At 36.2% G+C, this 17,574-nt stretch overlaps 1 pseudogene; it reads left to right on the top strand.

Moving 5' to 3' along the window:
- Positions 1-2,955: 2,955 nt before the first annotated feature.
- LOC109450873 (mitochondrial genome maintenance exonuclease 1 pseudogene) lies at positions 2,956-4,097 on the top strand (annotated as a pseudogene).
- The last annotated feature ends 13,477 nt before the right edge of the window (positions 4,098-17,574 follow it).

Here is a 17,574-nt window from a genome sequence, read left to right as displayed (position 1 = left end):
AAGTAAATGTAAATTAAATTCAGTTTCTGAGTCACACTAGTCACATTTCAACTGCTCAGTAGCCACATATAGCCAGCAGCTACTATAATGTACAGCACAGAACAGAACAGAACAGAACCATCATTGTAGAATAATCTGTTGGACAGCACTGATATAGACCAGTGTTGTTTCGACTTAAAAAAAAAAAAAAAAAGTCTGTAAAGAGTTTTTTGGGCATTTTTTTCCCCCACTAAACACACTGAGCATAAAATTTCAATGCTACAGATATGTTTTATATACTTGTCTACATATGAAAAAAAAAAGTAAGAGCTTCTGCCCCCATTGAGAATGCATGATGTAGGCCTATGGAAAAAAAAAAAAAAAGAAATTGATCGAGAGGAGATTTAAATTGCAGAGTAGATAAATGCTGTTCTTGCCTCATCCCATAAACACATCAACATTACAACTAACTTATAGAATAATCAACCTGGAGAACCATCTGAAGTCTAGCTGAACTGAAGTTTTATAACCAAGAATATAAAAAGAAGCCATGTCGAGAGTGGTAGGAGGGGTGAAGACGCGAAACAGGCTAGCCTCAAACCTTCAAGTGGTGGATGAAAATTGGGAGTGATATCTCAGCCACAGCGGTTTTCCACAAAGGAGTGAGGGACTCTAGCCCCCCCCACAAGGCTCCCCAGCCTGGAATACTGGTGCTGAGAAGAGGAGCGCCTATATGTCTGACTGTTAAAAACAATGGGTATTTTGACAATCTGGGTAGTACAGAAGGCTGCGGGACACCCAGACATACTCTTAAACAGCCCAAGCACAGGCTCATTCACTTGCAGGCACTCACCTTGGGCTCCAGGGGAGGGATGGTGATTGGGGGCATCAGAGACATATGGGCAGAGATTGAGTTGTGTAGCTGCGAGGCGAGCACTGAAGGGAAAGTCCCCATTTTCTCTGTGGGGGGCCCTTCTCCTGGGCAGCTGGCAGGGGACTACCCTCTTTCCTGTGTTGAAACCGGCCCCGCAGGCCAAATCTGAATCTGATTGGCCTGATGTGGTCTGCTGCTTGACTCTGCTGACTCACTGACCTCACCTAACTTACTGTACCACAGGAGCCTGTATCTGCACCTGAAACTTACGGAATCTATAGGTGGCAGCAGACCTCGGAGTGTCCTGGCTTTTTGCAGAGCTACCCCAGGACTGGTACTGGTGGCAGACATCCTCCATTCAGTGTGGCATCTCCCACACACCTCCAGGTTTAGCACAGACAGTGACCAACCATGAGTCATTTTGTAGCTCCTACAAGGTACTCCTCGGCCAGTCACAGGGAGTGGCTGACCTGGGCCTGCACTTGAACCCCTCCCAAAAGCCCCAGAACCAACATACTTGGAGGTAGGCTTTAGACCACAGTAGAGCACCACCCAATTAGCCCCACAAGTGGCACACACAAAGGGTGGTCTCAACAGGTACCAGAGCACACTAGGGTGAATCCCACTCCTGGGGTAAGGCCCCTGCAGTGAAGCCCATAAGCCCTGGATGTGGCCAAACCCACAGCCAGTTTGCCTGAGGGTCAATACTACCCACTGACATGCCAACATCGATCAAAGCTTAACTATAACAGGAGGGCACAAACAACCCACACAAAGGACACTCCTGGAGCACTCGGCTCATGTGACCATGGAGACTGTGCCACTGGGGCCCAAATGACTCCTACTATATAAGGCCACATGGTAAGACTGGAGACATAGCAGATCTACCTAATACACAGAAAAAAAGACAAAAAAAGAAAAGAAAAGAAAAACACAGAGAGGCAGCCAAAACGAGGAAACAAAGAACTACATCCCAAATGAAAGAACTAAAGAAAACTCCAGAAAAATAACTAGACAAAATGGAGGCAAGCAATCTACCAGATACAGAGTTCAAAACACTGGTTATAAGGCTGCTCATGGAACTTAGTGAGATCATCAACAAAGAAATAGCAAGCGGGGTGGGGGTGGGGGGAGACATAGAAACCATAAAAAAGAACCAGTCATAAATAAGGAATAACTAAAATGAAGAATACACTAAAAAGAATCATGAGCAAACTAGATGAAACAAAGGATAGAATCAACAATTTGATTTGGAAAACATGCAATCAAAGGTGCAAAAAGAAAAAAAGAGACTCCAAAAAGAGTCAGGATAGTTTAAGAGACCTCTGGGACAACATCAAGTGTAACAACATTTGCATCAGAAGTACCAGAAGAAGAAGACAGAAATTAAGGGATTGAGAATCTATTTGAAGAAATAATGACTTAAAATGTTTTTAACCTGGTGAAAGACATAGATGTGCAAGCCCAGAAACTACAGAGAGTCCCCCAAAAGATTAACCCAAACAGGCCCACACCGAGACATGTTATAATTAAAATGGCAAAGGTTAAAGAAAAGAGAGAATCCTAAAACCAGTTAGAGAAAGGTAACTACTAACTTGTAAGGGAGTTTCCATAAGGTTGTCAGCTGATTTCTCAACAGAAACTTTGCAGGGCACAAGAGATTGGCCCAGAATACTCAATGTGATGAAAAGCAAGTAAAGGACCTACAACCATCTGCACTCTACCCATCAGGCTATCATTTAAAATCAAAGGAAAGAAGCAGGGAAACCAGGCTATGTGATGAAAGAAGAGGGCGAACCCGCTGGGGCACCTCTCAGGGGCAACTGCAGCCCCACTTCCACTAGCCTCCATGCTCCCGCAGGAATTCCCACCATCCCAGAAAGGGGGGGGGGGTGAGCCTCGTGCTCCCCCAGAGCTGCCTCTGCTCTCACGGGCTTCCCTCCATCTTAGAACTAGGGAAATAAACTATGCAGGGCTTACCCTTGCTCAGGGCCACGCAGAAACCTCTGATGCAGTGCCACACAGACACATCGAACTGGAAAAACTCTCAGTGACTTGTGCTCTAACGTGCGGTAAATTTTATCACTCAGCCAAAGCCCAAGATGGCGCTGAGCTGTGACGTAAAGGAGAGCTTGTGAGAGCAGCAGGGTGTGATGTGGTGGCGCTAGTGCTACTACCGGAGGGGAGGGGCTCCCTACGAATGGCGAATGCAAAAATTAAAAAGGCCCTAGGCATTGCAGGGAAACTAGAGTGAAGTGGAAAAAAAAAAAATAATAATCTAAGAGGAAGGCAGCTCAGAATACCTGTAGGCAACTTAGAAGTTCAGAGGTGTGTTTTTTTGTGTTTGTTTGTTTTTTGTAGAACTTGCTTTCCAGCATGGGTTTCTCCACTTACTCTTCTCCACTTACTCCCGAAGGAGAAAAAATAAAAAAACAAAAAAAAAAGAAAACAAACAAACAAACAAAAAAAGAAACAACTGAACCCTTATAAAGAAGTGGACCAAGAAAGGTAGTTTGATTTAGTACAGTGCGTCTTGTCCTTCAGAGGCCATGTTCAGACTTCAGAATCATTGCTCCAGGAAGATACTTTATGGACCTGTGAGTAAGTGTAAACCCCCAAAGAGAAGAAGCAAAAGTTATACAGAAAACTGGTTTCTTCTCTTCTATACAGACAGAAGCTTAAAACCAAATGCAACAAGTGATGCTACAATTCCTTTGAAAATTCCTTTGCAAAGGAATAAGATACGAAGTATTACCCGGGTCCTTCAGTAGACCATGACATCAGAACAGATTTTCTATTTGGAGAGGTGGAAACAGCGGATGATTCTGGGACTGGGAGAGGATGGCTTTACAGAGTGTACTTCAAATATTTTTACAAGGGAAACGGTTCCAGGAAGACTTGGAAAGCATACTGTCACCCCAGGGGAACTTAGAGAGATGACAATCTCCTCAGATCTGGCTACATGGAAAGCATCCAGCATATTCTAAAAGATGTCAGTGGAGTTCGAGCTCTTGAAAGCGCTGCTCAACATGAGACCTTAATGTATGTAGGTCTGCTGGACTGTGGGCTGAGTATCAGTTCAATGTGGTTTAATTGTGGTGGCCTACAAAGATGGATCCCCTACCCACCCACACACATTTCATGAACACAGAATTCTGTTCCCAGTACTAGGCCAAAGTGGCTTCTTCGACTAGAAGAATATGCAAAGAAGGAAAAGAAACAGAATATTCAGAAAACAGATTAGGGCAAGACACAATTTGGGAACATTCAGTACTTTCTCACAGTTTGGGAAGATGTATCAATGTTTATTATGACCGAAGATGGAGGTACCACAGAATCTGAAAGCTACTACATTAGCACAAACAGAAGTATTAATTTGTTGAAATTTATTGCAACCTATAAGACTGAAAAGCTGAAAAAGTTTAGATTTAAGGAACTTGACTTCAGCACATAAAAGACCAATTATGCTACCTCTGACTATGATTGACCTGAAGAAAAGGACAAGCAGGATTGGCATAGCATCGGTGGCTCTTGGACCCCCCCTGGACCTTTTGTGTCCCAGGCAGGATGCCTAGTCTTTGAACTGAAATTGGAGGGTAGTGAGGCTTTGTGTGTCAAGCATTTTCCCAGGGTACAGCAGGAGGGAAGGGGTCAAGCACCCCTTAGGTGTATGTGGAGGGAAAACTCACATTAGGCAACTACTACTGCCAATGCAGTTTCCTAAAAGTTGTTTATATATTGGAGTTCTTGCTCTCTCTCTCTCTCTCTCTCTCTCTCTCTCTCTCTCTCTCTCTCTCTATATATATATATATATATATATATATATATATATATATATATATACATATATAGATATATATGTGTATATATATATATATATATTTTTTTTTTTTTTTGCAGAAAAAGCTTCTATTTAACATTTTTGAAAAATAAATATGTGATTCCTTAGCCTTGAGAAAATATTGCTCTCTGGAACATATTCACCATATCATTAGCAATATTCCTTGGTATACCACCAAATAACCCCCAAAAGTAGCCAGACCACAGCCTGAGACTTATAATTATAAATATTTTAGTAACCATATTCTGGTTTGAGACAATAAATCATTTCCGTAGAGAAAAGATATCATTTGTGGAATTTTTCAGCTACGGGGAATAATAACACAATAACACAATAATACACAATAACACAATAACAACAAAATAACAAGCTATTTTTTTTTGAACAACTTATAAAAATTATTTGTTGTCACTGGGTTTGGGAAACTTAAATAAATCCCCACTATAGCCCTGGGGTAATGTTCCTTGTTTGATCAGGGGGTTAGCATTTAAGTTACAGTTAGTATCTTAAAATCATAGGGTGCTACAGTTACTTTTTTCCTTTATTAGCCATTAACTATAAGGAATAAAATACAAGATGTGAGTAAGGTTAAAAAAGAAAAAAAAAAAAAAAAAAATCACAGGACAGATAAAGAGCTTCCCAGACAGACAAGAAAAAGCTAAAGGAGTTCATTACCACCAAATCAGTATTACAGGGAATCTTAGAGGGACTTCTTTAAGATGGAAAGAAAAAACAAAGATATGAAAAAAAATGAACAGGGTGTCAGTTGGTTAGAGCATGATGTTCATAACATCAGGGTTGCTGGTTCAATCCCTGCATGGTCCTGTGTAAGCTGCACCCTCCACAACTAGGTTGAAACAACTACTTGACTTGGAGTTGATAGGTCCTGGAAAAACACGCTTAAAATAAATAAAAGTTTATATACATGATTCATATATATATATATATATATATATATATATATATATATATATATATGAATAATAAAATGGCAATACCTACCTATCTATCAACAATTGCTTTCAATGTAAGTAGATTAAATGCTCCAATCAAAAACAAAGGGTGGCTGCATGAATTAGAAAACAAAACCCTTCCATAAGCAGCCTCCAAAAAACTCACTTCAGATTGAAAGAAACACACAGACTAAAAGTAAAGGGATAGAAAAAGTTATTTCATGAAAATGGGAGGAGGGGAAGCTGGGGTAGCAATACTTACAACCAAACAAAATAGACTTTAAAACAAAGGCTATAACAAGAGAAAAAGAAGGAACCAGGAATCCCACTCCTGGGTATTTATCTGAAAATCAACAACAACAAAAACAAAAACCAACACTACTTAGACAGAACGTGTGCATCTACATGTTCATTATAGCATTGTTTACAATGGCCAAGATGTGGAGGCAGCCTGAGTGTCTGTCAATGGACGAATGGATTAATAAGAGTTGGTACATATATACAATGGAATATTGCTTGGCCATAGAAGGGAATGGGTTCTTGCCATCTGCAGCAGCCTGGATTGACCTGGAAAGTATTGTGTGGGTGGAGTATGTCAGACAGAAAAAGATGGATGCCATGTGATTGTGCTTATATGTAGAATCTAAAGAACAAAATAAACACACAGAACAGAAACAGACTCAGATACAGAGAATGTTTTGATGGCTGTCAGATGAAAGGGTGGTTGGCGGGGTGGGTGAAAAAGGAGAAAGGATTAAGAACTACAAATTGGTAGTTACAAAATAGTCATGGGTATGTAAAGTAAAGCATAGGGAATATAGTCAATAATATGGCAATAACTATGTATAGTGCCAGGTGGGAAGTAGACTAATGGTGATCACTGCTGAAATTATATAAATGTCTAATCACTATGCTGTACACCTGAAATTAATATAAAATAATATTGAATGTCAACTGCAACTGAAAAATTAAAAAGGGGGGAAAGATGAAGGGCAATTAGTGGCCCAAATTTCCAGGTATAAAACAAACAATTCATAGGGATATAATATGCAGCAAAGGTAATATAGTAAATAACATTGTTATAGCATTTTATGGTGTCAGATGATTGCTGGACTTACCATGGTGATCATTTCTTTAGGTATATAAATGTTGAATAACTTTTGTGTATACATGAAACTAATAAAATATCTTATGTTAACTATGTTTTTAATAAAAACCTTTAGAAAAGAAAGGAAAAAATTGATCCATAGACCAACCTGATGAGGGATAGGAACAGCATTTTGCTATGTCTTCACATTTATAAATTCTATGAACAACTTATTTAATTGTACCTTCCTAACCAGGAAAATACTATAATTAAAATGAATGTGTTGATGAAAAGTAAATTTTAAAGATTTAGCTCTATTACTCTATTGCTCTATTAATATTCAAGTCACATCACTTACCTTGACATTTTTTTCACCTTTTTTTGTGATAAATGTAAAATTATGATAACAGAAGCTACCTTGCTATCTATGTTCTTATATTATCCTTCTTGTGCATATTTCACAGCTACCAGGAAGTGTTACAGATACTGGGAAACAGAAAGAAATAAGGTAGTTCTTCCTCATAATATCTTGAAAAACTACTGGACTGTAATAAGACCAGTATCTCTATCTCTCACTACAAAATCCAGGAAACTTTTTATCAAATAATATCACTTTGATATATCAATGTGAAATTATATGGTAGGTCAAGCTGACATTCATTCACAAGAGTCAATTTTAAAGTTTTTGTTTTGTTAGCTGGTTGCTATCACATTATTCATAGCTTGAAATCAGCCAGGGTGGTCATTGTACATCTCAGAAGACAGAAAAAAAAAATCTGAATCAGGAGTTTCATTTTTCCTTAGGAGCTAGTTATTAAATATATGCCAACAACTCACGGTCAAACACTTGTTTAAAAAAGATCAAGATTAATCTCTTAAAACTAATTGGGCTAATTCCAGAGCCCTTTAATCAAACCTCTGGAAATTGAACAACTGTCAGAAATGGAAAAAAAAGGGGGGGGGGAAGCAAAAGAAAGAAAAATTTCATAAATCCTAGGAATCGATATGCAAATTTCAATAAGTCAGTGTTTAACAATGTTTGACACCAAGCATCATGACCACTTGCATCTGCTACTCTCTATCAGTAGAACTAACATATAATCATTAATGCTAACAGTGTTTACTATACAATTAACTCTGAGCTAACCTTCATAAAGATAAACTTGTGAGGAGCACCATATGGGCAGGGACATGATCTGGGACAGTAAAGTGTCAGGGAAAGTGGTTACAAGAGGTTGATCTGACATGACATTATTTTCCTTTTTCTCCTAAACTAGTTTCTAACAACGTCATTGCTTATTATACTGGTGCCTTTTGTCTACACCTATCGCTAGAACACCAAAGATTAGTGTATAGTCACTATGTATATATTATGATGATTGTTTCTAATTTTTTTCTCTCAAAATAATATCTCAGCAATCCAGCACTGTAAGAAATGAATAAGAATAAAACAATGCATCTCAGAGTTTTTGTATTGTTGTTGTTGTTGAATGGCGGTATAAATTCAATGCTTAAAACCCAATCAGTGAAATATTTCTCAAAATATTTTCCAAATAACACCAATTAGAAAATATAATTCCCAGGGTGGGGAAGTTTTGTGGTAGTACTAGATTTTAAGCCATTTCTGAGCATGTAAATCTGTCTCCTATTCTTTTGCACCATCTTTCCTCCATATTTAAACATTTCCTTGCACTGACCCTTCTTTCACCCACTAATTATAACTGAAACTTCTTATAAGTGTCCTTGGCTTTCACTTGATGACACCAAGATTTTTGTAACTCTCTCCATAGGAGGATATTCTTTCTTTCTTTTGGATAGGTTCAAATAAGCAGTAGAAAAAGGCTAGCAGAGTTTCTCTCCTACGTTTACACCTTTATTTTACCACAATCATTCCAAATTATTTTCCTTTGAAAATTAATACATCAAGGTATACTACCTTTTCCCAATGTGTTGCATGGTTCTTTCCATAGCTGTTATTTGCGGGTGACTTTCACATCAAAGTTTTAGCCTCTCTCACTTCACATAATTTTTCAATTACTGCTGTAATAGCCATCTACCTACCCCACACACAGATTCATACCTTATAGAACTCAACATCGTAAATTGTTCTGTATAAAACACTCAGTCATTTTTCAATAACTACAATCCATTCTTGACTATTGGTTTATCCCCCTTTGATATTCTAAACATACTGTGTTTCTTGGATTTTAACATGTACATATTGGTCTTAGAATTTCCCCGCCTTTATGGTGCATAAAATAATGGTGAGTTATGTAACTGATAGTAACTTAGATTTGATAAAACAGTTGATTTTATTCAAGTTTCTTCCAACAGACCAATTTCTCTCCTTTTTCTGTCTCTCATTTCTGTCTACTTTTAGTCCTTTTCTCCCTTGCTCCTTTTTTCTTATCCCTTCTGACCCTTCCAGGAATATCTTGACTCTATATCCTTTTTATACAGGTAACTCACACATATTTATGTCATCATTTCTTCTAAGCTTCATACCCTCATTTTTTATGACTACTTAAAATCTCCACATAATTTTATTACTTTCAAGTTTTAAAGAAAACTCACCTCTATCGTTTCTTTCTTATCTACATCCCACTCTCTCCACCCCCCAAAAACAAACTTCTCTATGCCTTTTCTAAATTTTCCTCTCTATATAAATTATCCAAGGCTCAGAATTGTAAAGATTGTTCTAAACCTTTCATAAGTTTGCTGCATTAGGTAACTATCTTGTCTTTTCTACTCCCATTTCCACACGTCCAAATCAGGCCCCATTTACTTTATATTTGAAATCATCTAAGAGACTCATTTGTTCCTCTTAATCTATGCTTCACAGAATTTTTAAATCAATCCTCTTGCAGAGGCAGTTCCTGTATTGCTATTCCCTTGTTCAAAGACTTTCAATGGCTACCTGTTACCAAGAGTAAAGTACAGAATCAACATTCTGTATTCTGATTAGTATTGAAAATTTAAATCAAAACATGTCTTACCGATACTGAGCTTTGTGGAAGAAAAATAAAAATGTCATTATCTCCATTTTTATTAAAATATTGCAATGTGAAAGAATACTTCTAAGATGCGCATTCTACAGGAAAGATTAAAAATTGAGGAAGAGTATTCACAGTACAAGTTGTTCCTAGAATTGAGCACTGTTCACATTCTCAGAAAGTAAATGGAAATTGGGGATGCTTTGATCACATTGGTAGATGCAGGGTCAGCCAGGCTGGGGTTACAGTTCAGCAGCTGTTGGTTAGAAAATTTGAGTTTAGCAAGAAGGATGGGGAAGAACAATTTAGGACTAGGCACTTGCAAAGGTAAGTGGAAAATTTTTAGTTATGTATGATCTTTCATAGTTGGAATTCATACTTGATATGTAAAAGTGATACAATGCTATCCTCAAGAGAAATGTAGAGACATTTCTTAGCTTTAGTACCAGCTGTCTGTTATAGTTTATCAAAGCGATAGTTAACTATCATTTCAGTGATAAGAACTTTCTCAATCTAAAGTGAGATACCACTGTTCATTTTAATATTACTGTAACTACATTACCTTAGGGATTGTTCAATGTGGTAATGTACTGTATTTGGGGGAATTATATTTTCTATATGCAACTAATATGAAATACATTATAGTTTTGTACTAATTTATTCAATAGATAAAATATAGTCAAATATAAATACCAATCAAAAATCAATGTATTATGGAAAAGAGTATGGAAGTTCCTCAAAAAATTAACAATAAAAATATTATATGATCCAGCAATTCCAGTTCTGGGCATACTTGTATATCTGAAAGAAGCAGAAACATTATGCTGAAGAGATATCTGCACCCCCATGTTCATAGCAGCATTGTCTATAATAGCAAGTCATGGCAAACACCTAAGTGATGAGTGAATCACTTAGAAAGAAGTTGTGTTTGATATATATATCCATCAAAAAGAAGGAAATCCTGCCATTTATGACATCGATGGGCTTCAAGGGCATTTAGCTAAGTGAAATCAGACATAGAAAGACAAATACTGTACGATCTTAACTTCTATGTGGAATCTTAAAAAAAAAAATAAATAAATAAAAACAAATAACTCAGAAAAAAAGATTAGATTTGTGGGTACCACAGGCAGGGTGGAAGGTGGAGGAAATGAAGGTGGTCAAAAGGTACAAACTTCCAGTTATAAAATAAATAAGAACTGGGGAAGTAATGTGATGTACAATTACTGTCAATGACTATAGTTAACACTGCTGTATGGTATATTTGAAAATTGTTAAGGGAGTAAATTGTAAGAGTTCTCATCACAGGAATAAAAACATTTTTTTGGAACTATATGAGATGATGGATGCTAAGTAAATTCACGTGGCAATCATTTTATAACATGTAAGCCGTTACCTTAGACTTATACTGTGCTATATGTCAATTATATCTCAATAAAACTGGACAAAAACTCTCCAGCTCAGGGGAAAAAAATATTTGTTTACAAAAAAAAATAACAAATATGGTCACTATACTTAAATGACTATAATGATAAGAGAATGTTTCCCTTACATAGTTATTATTGATTCTCTTATATCTCATGTCTTCATCTTTACTTTTCTACTCAGGAGCAATTTGAAAGTCTGAATTATTCATGAATTCTTCCATCCCATATACAACTTTTTTATAATATCTTCTATATCCATCTTCCACTCTATCACCTTGAAAGCTGCCTAAGCTCAGTTTCACTATATCTCAGCTGTGTTTTTAAAAGAAATTATTTCAACAATCCTTTTTGGATTTACGCTAACAATTTTATAAATTATTTTAGAACTTGTTTTTTTAAAAAACACAAACAAGTTACATGTTTTCTGCCTGGTAAGTTTTGGTGACTTCTCCTTTTCTTTAGGGAAAAAAAAAAAAAAAAAATCTTATCTAAGTATAGCAGCCTTTGAATTCTCTCTACCTTCTTAGCCTGACTGTGAACAATTTGCACACATTAGAAATGGCTCAACTGACATACCTTAGGTTCATTCCCTTTTTCTATCTACTCCAATGGTGAAAGCGAATTTTCCTTTGAATCTGAACTCATGCATCTTTGGATAACTTTCTGACCCATTAGAATGTCTGTCCTCTGTATAAGTCTGTATGGTTACCACACTGAGGCTAATTACTTATTTGCAACACTCTGAGCTCACTAAAGCTTCATTTCTGCAGTCCTAGTACCTGATACCTAGCTTGTCAATTTCTCCTTAATGTATATGTAGAGAAAATGATTTTGATTCTAATAATTTTCATTAGATATTTTGGTGATTTCTCACATAACTTCCCCCAAAATTTGTTTTTTTCTTTCTTTATAGATTTTAGAAATGACCATATAATGATTTTTAAATAATTCTTAGTGACTAAAGTTATACTTTAATCATTCAAAAATTGGGAGTTTATATACATTTCAGCAGTTTCTCTTGTAGAGTCAGTATACAGCAATGACCCTGAGGTTTGAAAAATGCATATGAGGAGTTAAAACTGCTTTTATACTAAAGCTTGTAAAAGCAAGAAGCACTTCTGGGGAAGTCTCTTCAGTTTACTGACTTGCTAGGAGATTGAAGAGAGAGATTTATAATGATGGGTTGACGTTTTCAAACAATCAACAGACACAGGAGACAAAATTATGACAAATAGCTTTTTTCTGATGGGAATGCAGGGAGGGCGTATAGGACATCAGGTGTATGAGCCGGAGGATAAATGTCTTAGTTGCTCTGAACAAGAGAATACAGCTGGTGTAAATAGCATGACCTGGGTAATAGTACACAGAACAAGCAAAGAAGAGGATGATAAATTTAGAGATTGCCACTGTGGATTATGGTGTGAGTCCATCTAGCGCAATTTTCTTCCTTTGGCAATAACCAATATTTAATGTTCCAAAGGAAGATGAAAGCTCTCAGACTGTGCCTATGTGATTTATGCTATGTTATTTATCAGGTGAGAAATTTCTATATCCGTCCAGTATGTAATCATTGAACATCTTGAGTCATGCAGTTTGAATACTCTTATAATATTTTTTTGCTGACAGATCTGCAAATGGTAGTGATGGACATAAAGATAGTCAGGCTTTTAAAGCAATTCCTTTACTCTATTGGTTTTAATGATTTTCATTTACCATTAAAATACAATTTTTCTCCACATCAAGTGGAACATTTATACGAGTAGAGGTTGAATGTCATTTCGATAACAAGCTTGGGTCACAATACATTTAAAGACATGTTCAAGAGTAATGTATTAGCATTCATACAGTCAATAAAAGACCGGCCTTCTTTTAGAATGTTCAAATTTACTCTTACCTTATGTTTCTGTATTTATAATTTTTTTAAAAAATGCTATTATTGTTAAGCCTGTGAAATTCTTAGAAAAACACAATTGGTTATATTACACACTCCTACTGAAATAGATAAAAGTAGTTTATCAGGGGTATAGTCAGAGGAAATTGAGTGAAAAAATAGAGCATATTTATCAAGTATTATGCTGCTGCTGATTCGAGACCCTGCTACTGAGAACCCTGGAAAGGAATAATGAAGTAAGAGTAATATGAGAAGACTATGTGCCAGGCAGATGAATCAATGAGAAAGGAAAGCCCCATTTGAAACTTGGAGATGTAAATAAAACAAGTAGCTCTTTCATTTAGAGTGTTTTCTATGATAATTTGCCTTATTATACAGGCAGTGGACGTCAGCTGCTAACTAAGGTATGTGATATAACTTTTAAATACAATTTTCAAAATTCAATTGTATCCTAAGAAACACTCCCAATATAGGCACACAACATCTAGCTTTGGTAATTTAATTAACTACGGAGTTTTTAGATGATAAAATGGATGTCATCCAAGGGACTCCTTGTGTTTTAAAAAATGAGGTTCCTGAGGAAAGTTAGCTATAAGGTTTAGAGTAACAGATATAGAAATAAATAACTTTTACAACTTAGAAGGTCTGTTTCCTGTGTCATAGTTACTAGAACTGGTAGGGTGGATGTAGGAAAGATAACAGACCTATAATGATGAGATATGTTTTTGATGGTTGTATGCTAGACACTCCTGAAATAACCAAAAATAACTCAATATAGCTTCTATAGGTAAAGGCTGTGTAGTTTGAAGAAAGATAAACAAATAAGAGAACTAATAGAAACTGGAGCTGGAAAGGCTCTCCTTTTGATTAAAATGAAAATCTGGCATAGTAAAACAATAAAGCGAATGATCGTGCCATGATTAGAACATGGATATACTAAATGCCAACTGAAAAACGTTTGAAAACTGTGCCACCTTGTTTATAACTCAAGGAACGGATACATAATTCCTGATACATCCATATTGTCTTTGTTACCTCTTTCTTGTACCTAATAAATGTGTATGGTGTTGTGCAGATTGAGTGTAAACGCAGTTAGAGATTTGAAGCCAGAAATGTCTTGGACTTCAGTCCTACATTTGTCACATTTTAGTTATAAGATATCTGGGGAGTTATTTATCCTTCAGCAGATGTGTCAGTTTGCTATTGCTGCATATAAAATTGTCGCAAATTTAGCAGCTTAAAACAGCACCCAATTATTTAGCTCATAGTTCTGTAGGACAGAAGTATGGGCAGAATCAACTGGTTTTTCTCCTTAAGGTCTCAGGAGACTGAAATTTTGTGTTTGCCAGGCTGGGCTCTTATCTGGAGGCTCTGAGGAAAAATTGATTTCTCCACTCATTCAGGTTGTTGGTAGAATCTAGTTCTTTTCGTGGTAGGTTGGATATGCCCATCCCCCTGCTGGGTGTCAGCCACAGCCACACTTTAGAAGGTAAATTGCATACCTTCTAATGTAGTCCCCTCCCTCCTCAATGACAGCAAGAACAGATCAAAATTCTTCCCATGTTTTGAATCTCTCTGACTTCCCATTCTGTTCACCAAATGAAGAAAATTTTCTACTCTGAAATTGCTCGTATAATTAAATTAGTTCCATCCAGATAATCTCCCTTTCTCCATATAATTTAGCATAATCATGGAAGTGGTATCTCATCATATTCACAGATTTCACTCATATTCATAGGGAAAGAGGTTATACTAAGGCAAGGCTTGTGGGGTGTCATTCCTAAAATTTTGCTTATCACAATAGCATACATTTTATCTGAAAAAAAATAAAAAGAAAGTTCAATTATATTTCCCATGCATGGTTATTGGCAGTAGTAAAAGAGCTAATGCTGAAATCACCTGACACATCATAAGTAATTTTATTTATAAACAAGAATAGATGTTAGAACATTCTTTATATATCAACCTAAAATCTGTTTGCCTATATGTACCCTTCTTTTCAAGTCAAAGAGATTATGTGCAAATTTCCATCCATATTCACTTATTCTGTGGCACTGAGTCAGCATTGATAGCAAACTTATTACATGCCAGGAGTTGTATTCAGAGAACAAAAACAGATCATACCTCTGCCTTCCTTGAGATTACATTCTAGTAGGGAGTTACATGTTAATCAATAAATTACACAAATATGTTTAAAATTAAAATAGTGAAAACACCAGAAAGGGAGGATAATTAACACTATGAGAGCATGCATTAGAGTAATTCTTAGCTGTTAGGAGAGGGCCTTCTGTGAAGAAGTAACTTAAAATGTTATCTAGCAGAAGGTACGTAGGTGAACAGAGGACCAGAAATGAATGAGCTTTTCAGAATTATGCATAGGTCTGTTAGAGGCAAAATTAAGATACAAATTACTGGAGTAACAAAGGAGAAAGATGCATAAGAATAAATTGGAAAAGTATGCAGAACCATTGCAGAACTTGTGATAGATAGATAGATAGATAGATAGATAGATAGATAGATAGATGATAGATAGATAGAGATAGATAGATTGAAAGCGATTAAAGTTTTTGAGAATAGTGGTAATACTAGCTGTGGATATAAAATTACTCCAGTTATTATGCAAATAAAGGTAAATGAGCATAGGGTTATTCCTAAATGAACTTTAGGGGTTAATTATAGAAAAGAGATGATTGAGCCTGCAAAGGAGCAGACAGATCCAAAACGTGGCAGAAGTTGTCACAAATGGTAAGACTTCATTCTTTTTTTTTTTTTTTTTTATGGCTGGATCTCAGGAGTATTATGCTGAGGAAAATAAGTCAGACAGAGAAAAACAGACACCATTATGATTTCACTCATACGTAGAATCTAAAAACAAAATAAACAAACAAAACAGAAATGTTTGAGGAAGAAAACATATAGATAGAGAAATATTTTCATGGTTGCTAGCTGGGTGGGGGGCAAGGGATGGGTGAAAAGGGGAAGGGATTAAAAGGAACTAATTGGTTGTTACAAAGTAATCATGGGGATGTTGTATATAGCATAAGGAATATAGCCAATAATATTGTAATAACGATGTATAGTGTCCGATGAGTACTATACTTACTGAGGCGATCACTTCATAAGTTATATAAATGTGTAATCACTATGTTGTACACCTGAAGCTAATATAATATTGTATATCAACTGTAATTGAAAAATTAAAAAGTAATATAAAAATGAATGGCAGGAATCAAATGGATATAAGAAAGTGTAGTGATACATAGGGCAAGAAAAATAAAACATCCAGAAAGAGAGTGGTCAAAAGACCAAATGGGAGGAAAATTGAAAAATACTCATAGCTTTTTGTAGATGGAAGGAGTTGGTGAAATTCAGAACTGTTTCACTAGAGAGATGGTGATTTAAACCAAGGATTGCTGGCAATCACCAGAACTAGGAAAGAGGCATAGAACGGATTTTTAACTACACCTTTCAGAAAGAGCATGGCTCTTGTGAAAACTTGTTTTCAGACTTCTAACCACAAGAATTATTAGAGAACAAATTTCTATTGTTTTAAATCACATAGTTAGTGGTACTTTGTTACAGCAGCCCTGGGATACTGATACAGAAGATGTGGGGAAAGAGAGAAGACTGGGGGGGGGGGGGGAATAAATGATAAATGAGAAAGTTCTTGCTTATTTATTTACATTATTTAAAATGAGAGAGAAATAAAGGCATTATACAAATGCATAGAGTTCAGCTGATTAAATATATTATGTCACTCTTACATTTCCTAAAACCCCCCTTATGTTATAGTTTCCAAGTACTCTGCTTGACTTTTAAATTCTGGATGCACTTGACTCTTTCACTGAGCCTTTTTTCTTTGCAACCAATATTCTTCCTCTGAAACATTTTTCTCTATTAATAAATAATTTATGGGGAAGCCATATTATTCTATGTCTTAGTATATCTGTTCAGGCTGCCATAACAGAATACCATAGATTGAGTGGCTTAACAGAAATTTTTTCCCACAGTTCTGGAGGTAGAAATGTGAAATCAATATGCCAGTATAATTGGGTTACAGTGAAATCTCTCCTCCTGGCTCTTTTCCTATCTTCAGCAAGAAGATAGTTGTCTTCTTGCTGTGTCATCAAATGGCAGAGACAGAGACAGAGACAGAGACAGAGACAGAGACAGAGACAGAGAGAGAGAGAGAGAGAGAGAGAGAGAGAGAGAGAGAGAGAAAGAGATCTCTGATGTCTCTTATAAGGGCCGTAAATCCGTCAGGAGAATGGGGTCTTCATGACCTCATCTAAACCTAATTATTTCCCGAAGGCTTCATCTCTATATACCATCACATTGGGGTTAAGTCTTCAAAATAGGGAATCTGAAGGGAAACAATGCTGGCCATAGCATTCTATTATGTCATATTTAAATGTAAACTGCAACTTTAACTCTTAATTGTACTTCATGTGTGCTTCCAATATATCTACATATATAGCTTACGTACGAAAAGTGGATATATGATACATATCTTATATCTTATGTATCTT

This window comes from Rhinolophus sinicus, chromosome 2, assembly GCF_057876585.1.
Source record: "Rhinolophus sinicus isolate RSI-liver-muscle chromosome 2, RSI-T2T, whole genome shotgun sequence".
NCBI classification, from domain to species: Eukaryota; Metazoa; Chordata; class Mammalia; order Chiroptera; family Rhinolophidae; genus Rhinolophus; species Rhinolophus sinicus.
Note: the sequence above shows the minus strand (reverse complement) of the source record. Positions and strands in the feature narration are given on the sequence as shown.